Source organism: Micrasema longulum, unplaced genomic scaffold (assembly GCF_059751315.1).
Source record: "Micrasema longulum isolate JH-2025_06_02 unplaced genomic scaffold, ASM5975131v1 h1tg000611l, whole genome shotgun sequence".
NCBI lineage: Eukaryota > Metazoa > Arthropoda > Insecta > Trichoptera > Brachycentridae > Micrasema > Micrasema longulum.
In genome coordinates this window covers 778,047-796,592 of record NW_028277807.1, presented here as the reverse complement: position 1 = coordinate 796,592, position 18,546 = coordinate 778,047, and the positions used below count along the sequence as shown (strand labels likewise).

General features: G+C 32.1%; 1 protein-coding gene across 2 annotated transcripts in view; it reads right to left on the bottom strand.

The window, feature by feature from the left end:
* Positions 1 to 18,546, bottom strand: part of Khc-73 (Kinesin heavy chain 73) — a 187,638-nt gene that overhangs the window by 66,400 nt on the left and 102,692 nt on the right. The window lies entirely within an intron of this gene.

Below are 18,546 nucleotides of genomic sequence, written 5' to 3'. Positions count from 1 at the left end.
ATCATTTCTTGCCATTTGTGGACTTTTACAAGAAAGGGTGACGATATGACGAACTGCTTTAAACACACATATAAAAATAATGAGAACATGATTTTCGAGAAAGACAATAATGTTAAGGGGTGTAACTACAACCAAGAACGAAGCTAGCGAAGTGGTATATCGGTTGGCAACCTCTCCCAGTCCATAAAATATGGAAATATTTACCCGCAATGCGAAGAACTCTACATTGAGCACTCATTCACGCGGGAACAGAAGGTGCATGTTATATTCCTGAATGGAGAATAGCAGTGATTACACGATTCAAGGGGTGATCCAAACAACGCAAATGCAAGAAAAAATTAAAAAACAAATTAAATAACGTTGTATGACAATCGTGGCATTGAAAAAATTTGTTTATTTTTTCTTGGTAAAGAATAATGGGGAAAAACGAACGAAATTCTCGGCTCGCAATTTTGTAATAGATGCGGGTGAATAAATTTTAAAGATATGATTGAAGTATCCGAAACCTATTGGTTTATAAAAACAATAGATGCACATAATTTGAATAGGTTTATAATGGCGGACCCTACGCCCGACAGACGTTGTCCTGCCCGAACGTTGACTTGCCTGCTATTAGCTGGTTGAACAAATGTTTTTTCGTAAATAAGGACACACGTTATTTATTTTGGTCATTTTTTAAGCTATTTATATATTCGGAATAAGGGTTAGTTTTTCGTTTTATCTCCTCATGTGATTGGCTTAGAGTCCTCGTCGTGCTCAAATCAAAATTGTGCAAAAATAACTGCTCTAGTGCCATAATCCAGGGATCCAAAACTAAACATTATTATTATTATTCAAATATTGAATTTAATTTAGTACCTAGGTACTTGTTTGTGGTTGAATTCCAAAACATGAAATAATTTATTTTCAAATATAGAATTCTTTTTGCAAATGTTAAACTCTGCACTACTTACCAACCATCAGTGGTGCAGTTTGTGTAAGAAACCGTTTTTTAAAATGTATCAAATGTCAGTTAAAACTATTTAAGCATTACTAAAAATCCAATTAAAGTAAGTTAATATGTTGAAATTGTGAGGAAATTAATCAATCCAGTGTCCATTAAAAATAATTGATGTTTGTAAACGTTAAAATACAAACTTTTTTAATGTACAAAAAAAAGCATTCTCTGATTTTTTGGAATATGCATTTTAGTCGAATGCAACCCTGGAAATTCGATGAAAAACACATATTCGCTCCTAAATTTCTTTCTGATGAACATATTGAATATATTATTTACAAACCGAATTCACGTAAATTAGATTATTTTGCAAAAAATCGCATGTAAATTGGTCCAGTAGTTATTGAGTCTATAATGGACAAACATATATACATGAATTTATATATATATATTTGGAAGATACCTAAGCGTGTTGTCCAATTTTTTACTGAAATATATGTTTATGCAATAATTCTTACTTTTCATTTTTGCTATTGTTTAATAATGTGCATCCTTCCACTTTACATTATGCTGTTTTTCAACTAAACACGGAGCTTTTGGCCTCAAGAGATAGGGATACGTTTTTTTTTTGTAATGTATATGTATTTCTTTAAATATATAAATTATATACTATCACAATCGACAAATTTTCTGCATAATATATGCAAATATTAAATAAAATTAACAGTGTGATTATCTGGTATTCTATGAATCAGAGTTTTCAATGAAAAATTATTTGGATTTTCTTGAAAATTTAACGCTTGTTATCCAATTACATCTTTACTCTCTACATTTCATAATAATTATTAGATAAATATAAAAACTGACCAGACAGCGAAAACGGGTAATAAAAATTATTTCACTATTGTGTGAATTTTTCAAGTCACTGTAACCTTTAGTGGAGAAAGGCGTTGAAAATTGTTTAGAACATAATTTACGTTTACAGAAAGCGTCATTTTATTATAAAATGCGGTAATATAATAAAACATTTATTTTCATCTCGCTATCCGTCCTCAGCATAGAGCACTGCATTGGTACTCCGATTTGATACGTGAAGACAAGATTATCAGCCTTACGCTTCAGAGCCAATCCAAGGATAGCAGTGAAAATCTCGATTTGAAATAAATATTTCATGTCATCCTTACCGGGAAACAAATCCGAGTCCTAAGGCATGTTAGCCAAATGCTCTTACAGACTAGGACGAGACGGACTAATCTCAACTCGAATTCCTTCATTAGGATGTTTACCTTAAAATGGACAAAATAGAGTAGAGAGCCAAAAACACTTGTGCGGGGTTCTAGCATTATTAACAGAACTATATTATTTATTAAGCCCGGAACTAATTTTTTCAATTGAATAATTTTAAAATGTGAAATATTTCTTTATTTTAAGTGTAGTTTTAATTACCAAAGAAAAATAACGTCATTTCAATTAAATATAAAGGAGGATACTGACAGAAACCGACGGTAATGAAAAGGCTAAATACAGTCCTAGCGTATCGAGTCATTTTACCAGGCCACAAGGCATTGAAAAAAGCAAATAGCTATCCGAAAACGTTATTGCACTAACCTTGGGATAACATCCGAGAATTTCTCGATATACGACTAATACTATTTATCAGATTACAAATTAACTACATTTTAAAACCATTTAGGAGTGCTTTGTGTAATATATTGTTTTTGCTGTGCCCTAAGTAGAATATTAGCAAAATCCGCAAAGCACTAACGACCCGTATAATTAGTTTTCCCAAGTTAGAAGAATGATGTACCCGCGGCCCAAATAAGAATATAAACCTAATAACGTTATGATTTCGTAAAGGTGGGAGAGGAAACATCAGCGGGGAGGTTAATTGGATGTAACAATCGAATCAGCCTTCACGGTGGAAAGAAAATATATTGTAGGTACTCGAAGTTTCAAAGAATATCAAAAGCAATCTGTTACGATGAGGAGCGAGTGGCAAAACCATATTACGTCTTCGGCCACTCGAAAGGGGAATACAATAGGTATATCATTGTGAAAAACGACTGAAAAGGAGAAAAGATAAGTATATTGTTCTGCGATGGAAAATAGGAAAATAATTGAACCCTACAATCTCGAGGAAGCTCTGCTTTCAAACATACATTCTGCGGAGCCTGAGCCTACCAAAAGTAAAATGACAAAAGTTGTTTAATATTGGCAATTCAATATATCCGTATAGCTTAACGTTCACAATTCAATATTACGTCTTTTTCTTGCCGAAAAAATATGTTTAAAAAACAAGTTTTATACAAACTTTTCGGAGACAATTAATCGTATAAAATTAAGTATCAATAGCTATACAATACATGAAACGAAAATGATGTACCTGCATAACATTCTAAGTGCCAGAATTTTCTTATTGAATTCCCAGAGGAATTCAAAGATTCGGGAAACACGCGAAATCCATCCGTTGAATAAAATACAGAAAACTCGATAAACGGCGCCGAGGAACGTTCTACGGAAGAACATGAAATATTATTTGCCGGCACAGCGCCAGATCTCAAAAGGAGTTTGAATAGAATATAAATAATACGCATCTTTAAAACAAACATTTTTAGCGGATTGTACGTAGCTTGGCGAACAACAAAGTAAATGATTCTAAATTCGAATTTGTGAACGTGGCAAAAAATGTTTTTAAAAATTATTCTCTTCATCATTTTTTTCCGTACCTAATAGTGCGCATGGCACTGCTTTGGTGCACCAACCGCAGCCTATCCTGATCATTTTTGTTACACGAAGGTAAGATGATCAGTCTTACGCTTTAGATGCCAGTCCGGGGACTATGATATGTGTAAAAACACATTTTTTAAACAAACATTTAAAAAATTAAATATCGTAGTAAACTATTTTTGAACGAACATTCCAATAATTGACAGAAAGCAGCCAATCCAGAATTTTGCAAAAATAAAATATTGGTGTTATCGTGTGCAGAAGGTCAAAAAGACAGCCGGCCGATTTCATTTAAAAAAAACTGTAATAATCACCTTCTTAAAATAGAGTTGATCACAAAAACGGAATTTCTCAATTTGGAGAAAACACCCACAGCACTAGAAAAATCTTACGTACAGATGCTCATAGGAATATTAATGCCTCCAGAAATCTAGTTCTATTAAAACTGATAAATACATACGTGTTATAATTTTATAAATTAATTACTTTAAAAATACCTGCAGTAAAAAAATATCAACAATATTTTGAGTTTGTCCAAATTTTTGTAGACAAGGACTGGATTCAACTCCCCGGGAGCTGTTTATATTAACATATTACAACAGAGATGAAGAACATTTAAGAGAAGGTAATATAGAAGTCCAGGCATCTACAGGGCTTATGACCTGTCAATGGCTGGTTTAAGTGGCCACTTTACACACTGTGTAACATTCACCATTCTGCCTATATTTGAACATCTATATTCCTTCAATTCTTTCATCTGTTGATGTTTGTGAAGTTAAAGAGCTGAAACCTTTATTTATGCGGGTGAGAATCATCTAATTGAATTATTGCACCTACATACTAGGCAACGCCTGAAAATATTATTTTTTCAATTTCTATACTTCTTCATGGACCAGGTAATTTATCAACAATATTTTGAGTTTGTCCAAATTTTTGTAGACAAGGACTGGATTCAACTCCCCGGGGAGCTGTTTATATTAACTTCCTTTTTTTTGGAAAATAAGTTTCACATATCGGCCAGTGAACAAACAGGATAATATTAGTATAAACATTTTTTTATTTAAATAAGTGATATTTATAAGATTTTTGTGAATTGTAAGTTATCATTGGGCAAGACAGGGTAAATAACAATACCATAAATGACAAAATAAATCAATCACAAAGCGAAAGTTCGTCCAAAGATAATAAATAACGAAATGAAACGAATCGAGAAGACGCCATTGATTCTATTTATTTCTGGACCAAAGAAAAAATTGGGTCAAACAAAAGTTTTTAACACGGAAAAAATTTTGTTAAGTGAGAAATACAGAGTGGAAAAATATTTCAGCGAAGTCATTATTTGTTAAGAATTCTTTTGATTTATACAATAATTACGAGACAAATTTCAAGAATAAACAATTTTAAAAAAATACAGCATGATAATTATTCAATACTTGTGAAAACTCGTTTAACGTTGTATTGACGCGTGAATGTTCGCTTCACTGGGGGGTGGTATTCCACAATCAACGCGTTCTTAACATTTCTGCCCCATAACGCCCTCGCTCGCGAGCACTAAGTTTAAAGCTGAGAATGCAACGAGTAGGTATAGTACCTTACTAAATTCTGTTATAGGTACCTAAGAATGAAATACTACGTACAAAACTTAAAATAGCATGTTTTTTGTAAATACAAACGGATAAATGTAAAAATAATTCATTTTACATGTTTATTGGTAACACTTAAGGAAGAATGAAAACATTTCTTACTGTTAACTTCAGTTACATTACATACGTAATGATGATGGATTGCTGAACAAAATGGAAATAAAAATACATTATCCAAATATACCCTAAATAAATCCACCCCAAGCGAATTTTCTTTTGCTACTGTTATTTGTCATCCCAACTCCCTAAGGAAGGAGTAAACATAGTTTATTGCCAATTTGCGCATGCGTTAGGAATAAAACACATTTAAAAAAGTATTTTTTATATCTTCTATCTAAATGAAACAAGGATTAAACAGATAAATGCCGTTTTATGTTAAACCTTAAGCAATAGTATCAAAAAATAAGAAATCATCTGACTATCCAAATATGTGAATTTACAAAAAGGTACTCAAATACTTTGTAGAAAATTTGTATGTATTTAAATTTTGAATGCCCACACTAACAAATAAATAAAGGAAGCATTAAAAAATAGGCATACATTACCAAATAAAGTCTACTTCAAATATTTAAAAAAAAGGTTGAAATGACGATAAATCATTACGCATCCGACATAATATGAAATGTTTAAGAACTAAGTCACAAAAACTTAAACCATAGAATAGCGAAACAACGTGAAACGCGTTCATCAATTTAGATTTTGATAATCCCTCAAGCCGAAAGCCAATATTTGCGGCAAACAGCTCAGAAGATAAAAACTGTATTTGAACAATAGTCGTAGAGTGATTTCGGAAAAGTGTTTCTTTCGAAGGAGGTGAGAGGAGTCGACAAAACGACTAGCGACTTATTGCGAGATATTGGAATAGGAGTTCGGGAAATTAACTTTTATTAATTTTCCCATTTTCAACAAAATCAAACCTAGGTGAGCCCACGAATTAAAAGGCTAATATTTATACTTTTTAATATGTCTAAAATAATAAACAAGAACCTCAAATATCTCCAAAGCTTTAAATGTGTTATAGATACGCCAATGTATTAAAAAAAAGTACCTATACTCTATACATGAACACTCCCTGTTCAGTCATAATTATATAAAAAGAACAAAAAAAAATCCATACATAAATGCCAATGTATATTTTTTTAAGACAGATCATAAGATCAAAAATCCTACTGTATTACATAATTATTTATATTAAGCTGTCCCGCTCAAAAACCAAACTGGGTGAAGTAATATAATAATAATGATGATAACAATTTGATGGCTTTCAACTGTCATTTGGGAAAAATAGACGCACAGAGAATAATATAAACACTTATTTGTTTATAAATTTGTATAAACCATTTAATTTTTTGAATTACACTTCGACCGGTTTCGAGGTTACTACCTCATCGTCAGGCATTTAACTAACTTATAATTACATGCGTTGCTATTTATATAATAAAATATTGTATGGAAGAGACAGAAAATTGAAAGAAAGAGAGAGAAAGAAGATAAAATAAATCATAACGGGAATAGTTTTAAAAGAGGACTCGAAGTTAAATTTAATTGATTATTTATTATTTGAAGTTTTTGATTAGTGGCTTTACTAATTTCTAATTGTTCTAAATTATCTAAACGAAAACCATTTTTATTACAATATTAGGCCAGCTTTTTATACTAATAATGACATAGGTAAAATATTGACAAATTGTAAAGATAAGGATCATAAATTAAATCATTCGCATCAAACATCAAAAAATTCAGTGGTTTATACAAATTTATAAACAAATAAGTGTAAAATGTCATACCACAAAGTGAAAAATGTTTTTGATAACAATAATAAATAATATAAACATTCATTTGCTATGGCAATACTAGTTGATAGATAGAAAATATCATTATCTGTCTATGAAACTAGAATAAAGATAATAAACAGCAATGAGCATGATAAATGCTTTTATTTCATAAATGCGGCAACTAACAATAACGATGACTTAATAAAGAGGAAATAAAAGAACCGTGACAGAGTACGAGAGTACGAGTAGAGTAGGCTGCGGAACCAGTATTTGTAGTGCAGTACACTACGCGTGTAATATGTGCTACATACGTTGTTATCATAGTGCTAGGTATACCGTAAAGTGCTAACTACTACCTTCTGCATGAGTCATTACAAAAATCATTATAAAAAACACAGCAGTAGACCTCGTTAGTAAATTGTGCAAATATGGGATAGGTAATTAACTCGTGTGTATTACCAATAAATTACCTATCCTGAATTTTTATTAGTGGACCAGCATGTAATCGCATAATCGCATTGCATTATAAAAAGTACCTATTTTCATAGGAATTAAAACGGAACAACACTTAACAGGTGTTTAAAAATAGTTTTTTTTAAAATAAGTTTCAAGTACTTATTTTTTAATATTTAGAAAATAATGAACGCAATTAAAAAAAATATTGCGATTTTGTGATTTTATAACTAAAATATTTCAATTTGGTGGCCATATTAATACACTAACTTAAGTTAGGCGTAAATTGGTATTTACAATTACAAAATGCAAATCAATTCATGGCTAAGCGAGGAATAAACCTTGGATCAATCATCCAGAAATCCAAAGTTTGCAACACTTTAATGAAGTATTTTCTAATATATGTATGAAACGTCGGTAATAAATCAACACATTTGGTTAGTAGATACTTAAGTTGGTAGACGCGATACGCGAAAAAAAGGGATCGATACTCATTAAGTATATAATAATAAAAGAGCATTATGTTTTAACACAAATAAAAACACTAGCGATAAGAATCAAAACCCGAGAGGTTTTTTTCACTATCGGGGAAACAAATTTCTAAGTTGTACTCTTTTATCACGTTTACATCCTTGTAAAATGAGAAATCGCGGAAAAACTCGTACAATAAGCTCTCTCTAAGCTTTGTGAATAAGCTCTCGGACTATGGACTTTTTTATTGTCTGAGACGGAGGCTGCGCGAAGGGTGATCGTCTACCCTTCGCCTCTCCCTCCACACCCCCTCCCGGGAATTAGAACGGCCTCAATTATTACAACTGGAACACGCTACGATTGACACTCGCCACAACTTCAAAGCTATTGTATGTCCAAAGCGCTGCATTTGCCACTTCATTTCAATATACCTGAAAACGATGAGATATAAAAGTGGCAAGGACGATGGCAACAGATTTATTACAGGGAAGACGGAGAAATTTTCCGTTTTGGCGAATGAACATTTACGTAATATGTACTTACACATTTTTTAAATAAAGTAATACATGCTTCGTAAAAGTATTATTTGCGAATAAACAATGCAATAATAATAGCAAAATATAAATGAAATTATAACTGCGGTTTAGTGCACCGCTTCGTCTTAACATAAATCATGTTATAATAGAATAATGGGTTTTTTTGCACCAAAATGGCTACAACACCCAGGCTTGAGAATAATCACAACAATTTAAGTTTAATAAATTACAATAGGGGTGGAGAACATTTTAGAGAAGGGCATATGGAAGTCTAGGCATTTACAGGGCTGATGGCGGCCTCCGTGGTGTAGTGGTCAAGATGCTCGACTCGCACAAGGAAGGTTCCGGATTCGATTCCCGGAGAGAACACAAAAAAATAAATGTGATTTTTCTCAAACCTGGGTGTTCTGTGATGTAATTCACCACTGTAATCGGGCCTCCCGGCCTGTTGTGGTGCAAAAAAAAAGGTAAAATAATGATTAGTCACCAACCTATGGCAGGTTATAAGCCCTGTTAATGCCTAGACTTCCATATTCTCTTCTCTAAAATTTTCTCCATCATTGTCGTAATTTGTTAATCTGAATGACTCCCTAGGGAAAATCTCAAAACATTGTAATTTAATTAAGTATTAAAATAAACGGAAACTGCTTATTATTCTAAGACCTCGAAACCACATGAGTTGCATATAACACATACTGTAGTGTCAATATTTTAAAATATAATATAACCGGCACGTTAAACACCGTAGATCCGATATTAAGATCTAAACTGTGTGTCTACTAAACGTTATATTGTACTTATTATAACTGCGGGTATTTAGTTTCAAGGCGTGTTTTTAGGTTTAGCATCTTTTTAATTTTTAACGGGTGCTTTTCGTCCAAAAAAAATGACGTATTTTCCTTGTGAAAAACTCAGTTTACCTAAATCCATCAAAATATGGGTACAAGTATACGAGCAGTACCTGTATTTCTATCACGGCAGTGGAGCAAAGTGACTTATTAATAAACGTTCCACTTTTGTACCCGACAAGCACTGCTGCTTTGGAGCGATATAAATATACAATGCATGCACTGTAAGTACGGTCGGAGGTGGAGAATAAATGTTACAAAACTGGTCAATAAAATCAGTTTCAATGAACTCTCCGGAGAAATACTGGAGGATTGTTTCGTGAAGGGGTTGAAGGGTTGAAGCGAGATGCGTATTATTTTAGGTTTAAAATACATAGTTCATAAAATCGTGCGCATACTTTTGCGTTAAAATCGGAATAAAAAATACAACAATTATTTCACTTTTATGTTATTTATTTACTGCCCGTGTCAGGGGACCCGGTTCGATTCCTTGCAAGGTCGATGCAAAATATGGTTTTACAACGCATACATGTTCCGGAGTTTACGCTACATTTGATGCGGAAAAATTCGTAGAGATTAGAAAAATCTTTGGGATATGTGTCAGAATGATCACTGCATACCGAGAGTTCGTATACTATAATATTTTATCTTGATTTTCAATAACTGCTATTATTTCTAAAACCCTAAACTAACGAAACAGAAATGCCTGAATGATTTATCTATTTGTGAAACCATATCGAATTGGTAATTAATTATCTACAATACCTAGCTTCTAAATAACTGTATAAAAAAAAAACAAAATAATTACTCAGGACGCACATAATTAATTAGGAAAAAAAACATCATAGGTAGGGAAATACACCTAACCTGTTAATCAATTACTTCTGTTTAAAAATCATCCCAAAATATATTCGGAAAAAAGGAACTATACTAGATTTACTAAATTGACTTTTTCAGACGGAAAATCTAAATCGTACGGTGTCGCTCAGAAATCCCGAAAGTTCGAAAACCCTAACTAAATTAAAAAATACGAATTTACCATGGTATAACGGATATATAAAATAGTGTAAAGGAGCAAATAGGATTACCTCTTGATGGCTGTGCCAGGTTTGACATACACAATTTATCCCCCATTGTATATAGGAATGTATACAATATGTTGATACAGGATGGTATTGACATAATCTTGTTGAGCAAAATCCCACCATCAATCTCCCGAACTCTCGCTGCCAGAACGGGGATTACGATGCTCCGTGCATCCGTTCGGTTACTAGACAAGAATAAGGCACAAAAACCATAATACGGAAATACGATTATGGGAATGTCTTCCACATAAAAAACAAACACAAATTGTAGAATTGGAACTAAGACATTGTTAAATGTTTTATACAGTGCGAATGGAAAAAATACTTATTTAATACATAAGTCATTTGAGGTTTAAGGAGTGTTTGTACTCAACCAACCGAGCCGTTAAGGAACCTAATTCGTGCGGAAGATTTCTTTTAAACAAACCTTTTCTTGACTCTAAATTATTTATGATGTAAAGAAAATGCCCAATCGACACGATGAAACCAAATAAATAAATTAAAGTAAACCTCTTTACGAAAAATCATAAATATTTATAAAGGGTAGGTGCCTCAAATATCGCCCCAGTACCTAACATCGCCTACTCGAGTTGAACAGGGATGGGCGATGTTTGGAACCCGCCTTTGGAAAATTATCTTATGAGTTTTATAAAATTTTGCTTATTTCCTTAAAATGGCATATGTTATGAAGCGATTTAATCTCCGGAAACCAAAGGAGAATGGTTCCTTGTGATATAAATTTAGTTTCAATCTTAATTTTCCTACCCAGGAAGCTTTTATGCAGATAAATAGTCGGGGTAGGCGATATTTCTTACCCTAATAATATGTCAGTTTTCTTTTGGACACTTAAGCAAATATATAAAAAACCTACAACCAGGTACCTACATAAATGGATACATTATGCAATTGCATAGAAAATAATAATCATAATAAAAATTCTTTATTAACCATAATTTATACATTGTGACAAATACAAAAAAATATTAATTTATTCTTAAATAAAACAAAGTAATACACGGTTAAATAGCGGACTTGTTGCCACTAGCAATTTCTTGCAGACTGAGTAAAAACAAATAAAAAATACAATAATGAAAATAATAAACAATGTTTAAAAAAATAAAAAATATAGTAAATAAATAAAAAGTTAAGAAAATACAAAAAAACACAAAAAATTTAAATATTTACAAAATCCAAATTTTCTTTGTTGAACTTGATAAAATAAAAATAGGTACTTTGTTTTTAATGTTTTCCCGATTTATTTTAATTGAATAATTAGTTCTTATGTCGACGAAATTATCTGAATTTAGTAGTGCATTGTTGAATCAAGACAGGACAACATCATCGTATTAATTTATTACGCAAAGGTAGGATAATCAGTCCAAGCAAACAATCAAACATGTCAAAGTAAAACTACTTGAAATAGTGGTAATATTTTTAATGTTGTCTGAATGGGTGATCTAACCCGTAATTCCAAACTCGGTTGTCACAGCATGAAAATTCCATCAAGAGGGGTTTTTTTTAAAAAAAATAGTAATATAAATAATTTTCATAAAACAATATTATAACAATTATATTGTTTCGAACTTACGAAATTTATTGTGAAGCTTTGTCAAAAAAAGTATGTTCTCATTTTAAAATCGCTCGAAACAAAGCAAACTATGACAAAGGCAGCCCAAGCTTTTTATCATGTCACATTTAGTATTATTGCCATGAAGGACGATTCGGAAAATGTGACAATCAAAAACAGGTATCTACGTAAATTGTCAACTAATGGCTGTGTCGTTACTTAAATACTCGCGTCATTATTCATTTATGTTCCAATATCGTAGTTAGCACTACTTTACAGGTTAACTCCCTTACCTAATGTCAGAATGTCAATCAGGAATAATAACATTCTAATATATCTTGTGACTAATAATAAATTTATACAAAAACATAAACAAATTAACAATCATCTCAACTGTCAATGAAGTATTATAATTATAAATAACGTTAATTGTTGTACTTATAATTCAGGTCACATCATATAATTTGGTATTTTCGTAACAAACGTTTCCGGAAACCACCAAAAGAAGTTTCTCTAAATGCCAAACGCCGAAACAAAAAAGCATATTATTTTAGTTTCCAATTTCCCCGTATAATTGACTCATAGGGTATTTTTGAGTTTTTAAATTTTTTTTTATTAATGTGTATCTACTGTCCTAGAGACATCAGTATTATCCAGTAACGTAAAACAGAATGTTAAATTTTTATAAAAACTTATAATAAAAAATATTTCGGGTATCAGATCAGACTAAAGGGAGGAGGTGGTGTTTTACACCTGTGTTACGGTACGACGTGAAGAAATATTAATATACGCTTATATTTGTGAGGAGAGGTTGGGTATTACTAAAGGTCGGAAAATTTACCTCACTGCGCCGAGATATTACGAACGAAGACGATTAAAGCCGAGACGTACATAGGTGTGCAAGTAGCTACAAGACGTACACGTGTATAATTATATTTGTATGGATATTTATATAAATATTTGTGAACATTTATATATATTTATCTATATTATGCAGGATGTTATTTAAACCCTGTCACATCCGAAACCACGATGATCAGTAGGGGCAAGAAGACATATTAGCATATTGAAAAAAATATTTAGAACAAAGAATTTTTTTTTAAATAAAATATTAAAAAAAACAATGGTTGCTTACTTCTGTAGGGGAGAAGTGAGGGGAGCGCGGCCACGTGTTTGTCGGCCTATCAGACTCCCCTCTCCCCGCTCCCCACGATCCTTGTTACTCCCCTGCAGAAGTAAGCAACCATTTGCTTTTTTTGATATTTTATTTTTTAAATTTTATTCGTTCTAAAAATTTATTTTGATGTGCCAATATGTCTTCTTGCTCATACTATACGGTCCATTCTCTCTGCCTACCCCTATGGGGAAATGGCGTGATGGTTACCACTATAGTAGTAGTAGTAGTAGTAGTAGTAGTAGTAGTAGAAGCATTGAAGAGGTTTTTCATCTGATTTATGCATGAATTTTCAAAATGTTTTTTTCTTAAACCTGTACCGGCATCAATTACTCTTTTATTGAATAGAAAACCGTGAACACTGGTAGCGAAAAACGCTGGTTATTATTAAAAAATCAGGTATTAGGGTTATCTCTTTCATCCAAATTTGTGTTAATAAAAACTGTTTAAAGTAATAATATCACATTTACGATACAACGAAGAAAACAACAGCGCAGTTTTCTGGTATTATAAATCACGTCTTTAAGTTAATTTAAACAAGACGCGAAACCAAAACCTACAGATGGAAATTAATGGAAATCCCCTTCAGTGAGGCGGGAGATTTTATCCAAGACTATAAGGGCGAATGAAAATTATGTTTTAGGACTACATTTGTTTGTATTCACTTATAGTTGAGAAAATCCAAGCCTCGAAGCTCTTAGTATTCATAATGCTCGTTTCAGAGAGATGAAATTTTATTCCATATCTCAAAACACGTCACAAAAATAATGTTATCCGCAAAAAGTTCCTTGTTAATAAGGAAATTTTAGACGGACGAATACGCTAACTGAAATACAACTCGAGGACTGCCTGCCGGCACACCCTTATGAAACATCTCATTAAAATAACTTTGAAAGTATCACACGCTAAACGAAATTTAAGAATTTCTCAGTTTCAGAAGAAATGTGTTCCCCGTGCGAAGGAAAGGAATGACAGGAAATATTGTAACTGGGTTTTTCGCAGCACGTGGTGGACAATCTAATTAATTTACATTTGCGTGGTTCACTTATTTACTGCCCCCACGCAGCCATTAGGGAAACTTCATTCGGGTAGGACACGCACAAAAAAGCCTTATGCAACACAACGGCCAAATTATCTAATTAATTTAGCCTAGACTACTAGGAAACATCAAATCAATTGGGAGTACTTTAAATGACAATGACTCCTAAATAAAACGTTACTGGATTAAACAACTTACAGATGTTATAATTATCCCATTTAAATAAACAACGTTTATATTCAGCCAGCGAATTTAATAGATAAGCTGTAAACAGAATGTCATAGATAATACAGTATGTAATACAGCCAGATTCTAATTTGACATGAATGTCTAAAATATTAACATTTCCTAACAAACTCAAACGGATCAAAGCTTTACGTTTATTTTTTATTCGCATTACGTTTGGCGAAAATTAAGTCGTAAATAATTTAGGAAATAAACGTACAAATGGATTTTGGTGATTTTTTTAAAAATTGAAGGTTCCATCATATTGAAATCTTTATCAATATAGGATGTGTGTTATCAAAGTGTGGCAATGGAGGGATCATGTAAATTATTCTGTTTTGTCACGGTCAACGTCGACTTACTCATATATACCTACCCTATTTTAATGCACAAAAAACGAGCTTTCCTGAAAAGTAATAAGTTTATTTCAAAATAACATTGCCGGCGATAAGACACTTTTTTCAATATTTTTTGTATGATCCAGTTATAGATAGTACCGGATGGTATTTTTCATAACTTTATTTAGGGTTTTGCAGGTGCTACGTGCTATACATTTTCATGCTAAACATCCACCATTTGTGTTCACGATATGCTGAACACGCGGTCGGCCCCGATTATCCAACCGAGTGGGCAACGGCAAAGTTGCACTGGAAATTGGTTTTATATCATGTTTTATGACGTAATTTCTAAAAGCGGCTTGTGAACTTATTACCGGTTTAGAAACAAAAATTATAAGTGTATATTATGATAATGACACCGCAGTACGATTTATATAGTACTAAACTAACAGACAAAATAAAAAATATTATACTTTATATATTACATTTATAGTTTAAAGGAGTTAGTAATAAAGAAGAATAAATAAAGAGAAATGCAGTAGACACCTATTTTTTATCGTTTAATTAAATATGTAAAAACTATTTGGATGGTTTACCTGTGTTTAGGTCGAGCGTGTGAATTTGTAAACCTCAGCATGAAAAAATAAAATTACGTTTAAAGCGTGTCATAAGCAGGCCAACCGGTTACAATGACGCACGCAAGTAAGACGTTGCAAGATACTTTTGAATGACCGTTAAAGTACATAATATATTTGGTATTTATAGAACGTAAGTAGAAAAATACCTGTTCGCGACAGTAAATCAATACTAGCGGTGCTCTTATTGAAAGAAATCTTATTTGAACATTACGAACTAAATCGTAAATTAACATAGACCAACAGCAAAGACGATAGTGTTTATAGAACACACACAAAGTTTGTTTGAAATAAACAATGCTTCAAAGAAACAGAGCGGGTCTAACAAGACCGGTGTAGGTTACATCAAGAAATTTGACATTCGAAAGTAATCCATCACTAAAGGCCACAAGAGGAATAAGTCTGAAAATAAAAATGACAAGTAAAAGAGAAATACTGATACATTAGCATGAACCATTTGTGGCTGTGTCAACATTTAGCTATAACTTCTACTACTTCTTTAATTTATCGCAACGTTCATTATTATTGAATTAAGATTTGGCGAATATAATTTGTGAAGTTAAATTAAATTATGCTGTAATCAAAACTCATTTTCACGAAGTCGCAATAACCTCAAAGTGTTGTTAAATATGCAAATATGGTAGAGAAGTGCAATTCGCTTTAACTTCAGTTGCGGAGATGGGAACCCTAAATGTCCGGATCAGGGGGGAAGCGCGAAGGTAGTGAGCAACTATTGACTAACGACCCATAAACCTCCCAAAGTTCAGGCCGTTACCGATGCGCGATGACAGGCCCGTAACACAATACCCCGAGAGCAACAGTTAACTACGCGAGGCGTCGCCGCGCCCGCCAAAGGCCGTTGTTTGCTGGAGGTCGCCATTTTCCTGTTTGACCAAACCGCAGCTTGACCAAAAGGTTACACTTTTAGCACCTGTTTTATATATATATATTGCTTTAGTATGAATACGACAATAGATTTAAGTTGTATAACGAGATCTCTGAATGTATGAAGAATGAAAGAAAACTTGTATACTTTTAAAAAATAGGTTATGAATGTTTATTGTAATAGTGTTAATTTATAAATTTATGAACAGTAATGACTAATATTAGTTGTTACGTAAATGTTATATAAACAAATAAAATAAATAAATAATAATAAAAGTGTGGGGAAAGCCCGATTTTTTTTTTAATTCAAAAGTAAATTTATACATGCTTTTATACTTAAAGTCTCCTAAAACATCATGACAGATTCGTAATTACTTTTAATGGAAAATAAGTCATTCTAAGGTTAAAATTATCATATAAAAAGGTTCTTTTAAAAATAACATATACATATAACGGATTATAAAGGAAAATTTATAAGAGTACGTATTATACTGCTCCAACCCCTAGGTTTTATTTCGTTGAAGAACCGATTAGTATCTACGAACCACTACCCCTTGTTTACTGTGAACGATTTCCCTAGTGGGAACGGGCTGGCATTCTCAATCTGAAGGTCAATGTTTGTACGCGATAAACAAACGCTGAGGCATACAAAAATAAACGTATTTTTGCTTAAAAATATAAGGGCGGGTTGCGGTTCAGCTAACACAAAACAGTAATGAAACAAACATACGAATAACATTACTATATTATGTATCATTATTTCATGTCTAACGTGATAATAATAAATTTCGACAGTTTTTATAGCGCCGTAATCGTGAGTAATCACTTCAAGGGCGCTGTACATTATGCTTAATTTATAATTAAGTACAATGTATATAAATAAAATAAGGTCCAACTACAGTCTAACTCTCAATTACTATTTACTTACAGAAAAAAAAATACAAATCATGTAAGTAACACATAATATGTTTGTACTTTTGACAACTACATCTAAAAAGTAGATAATTTTATAAATTATACTATACTATTCTTACCTTGAAGGAAACCTAATGTTTCATTTTTAACAATTTTTTTATGCTTCTCAAATGTAATACATTTTCGTAATTTTATACCTAAATTATTAAATGTTTTACGTTTTCATAATTTTATACCTAAATTATTAAAATGTATTACATTTTCATAATTTTATACCTAAATTACATCGCATTAATAACACTTAAAACATTATTTTTAAAGATATAAAAAAATTTAAAAAACATTTGTCAAATTAAATATGAAGTATAGAGCTGCGGCGAAGAGCGAATTCAATCTAAAAAATAAGTCGTAGTTTGCTTCTATGTGATAGAACAACAAGCAATCATTAAAAACGTGGGTCTGAGAATAGGCTGGGACATAAATAATTAAGACATAATAGACTTTTTACTGGTAGCACGAATAAGGAATGTTCCAGGAAGATACTGCTTTACGTCAATCTTTAACATGTTCCAGATTTACTACTTTTCTGTTGTATATTGTAGGAACAGCGGACGCAAAAATAAATAAAAGCTGGATTGTGAAAGGCGCGTGCCGATGTAAGAAACTTCGTTAATAAACAAACACGCAGGTAGAGAGATGGACCACTTCAGCAACTCTTTCAGTCGACTCGCAGTTTCCATTGGCTGTACAATTTCACGTTACCGTGCGTCCCTGGGGCACTATAAACCTGAAACTTCTAAAGGCTTTGCGCTGAACGAGTTACGTCTTCCTACTTCTCCTTATTGAAGCGCCCTTTATAACATATTTCCGCGTTCCTTTGTGTTTGAGATTATCGTTTTATTTTAGTTTTAAATACTCGGCGCGATATCGATGTATTATATATATATGAATAGATTTTTAAAATATAGCTAGATAAGTTTAACGTAACGGGGGTATAATATGTAAAACATGTCGATTGAAGAATTCAATTAAAAAATTTTAAAAAACATATTTCCGTATAACATTTGATAAAACCGTACCGTTCGTTAACGAACAATAATATGAATTTGAAGCGAGATTTTTTGAAGAGAAATCTTTTAAATTGTATATTATGTGTAGTTATATCCCGCAGTATAAATGAAAATCGATCCTTTTGATTTATTTAAGCATAATATTAACTTTCAATAATGTGAACTTTTCCAAAAACATTTTATTAAGATGTTGAATTATAGGGCCCTAATTACAATAGGAAGT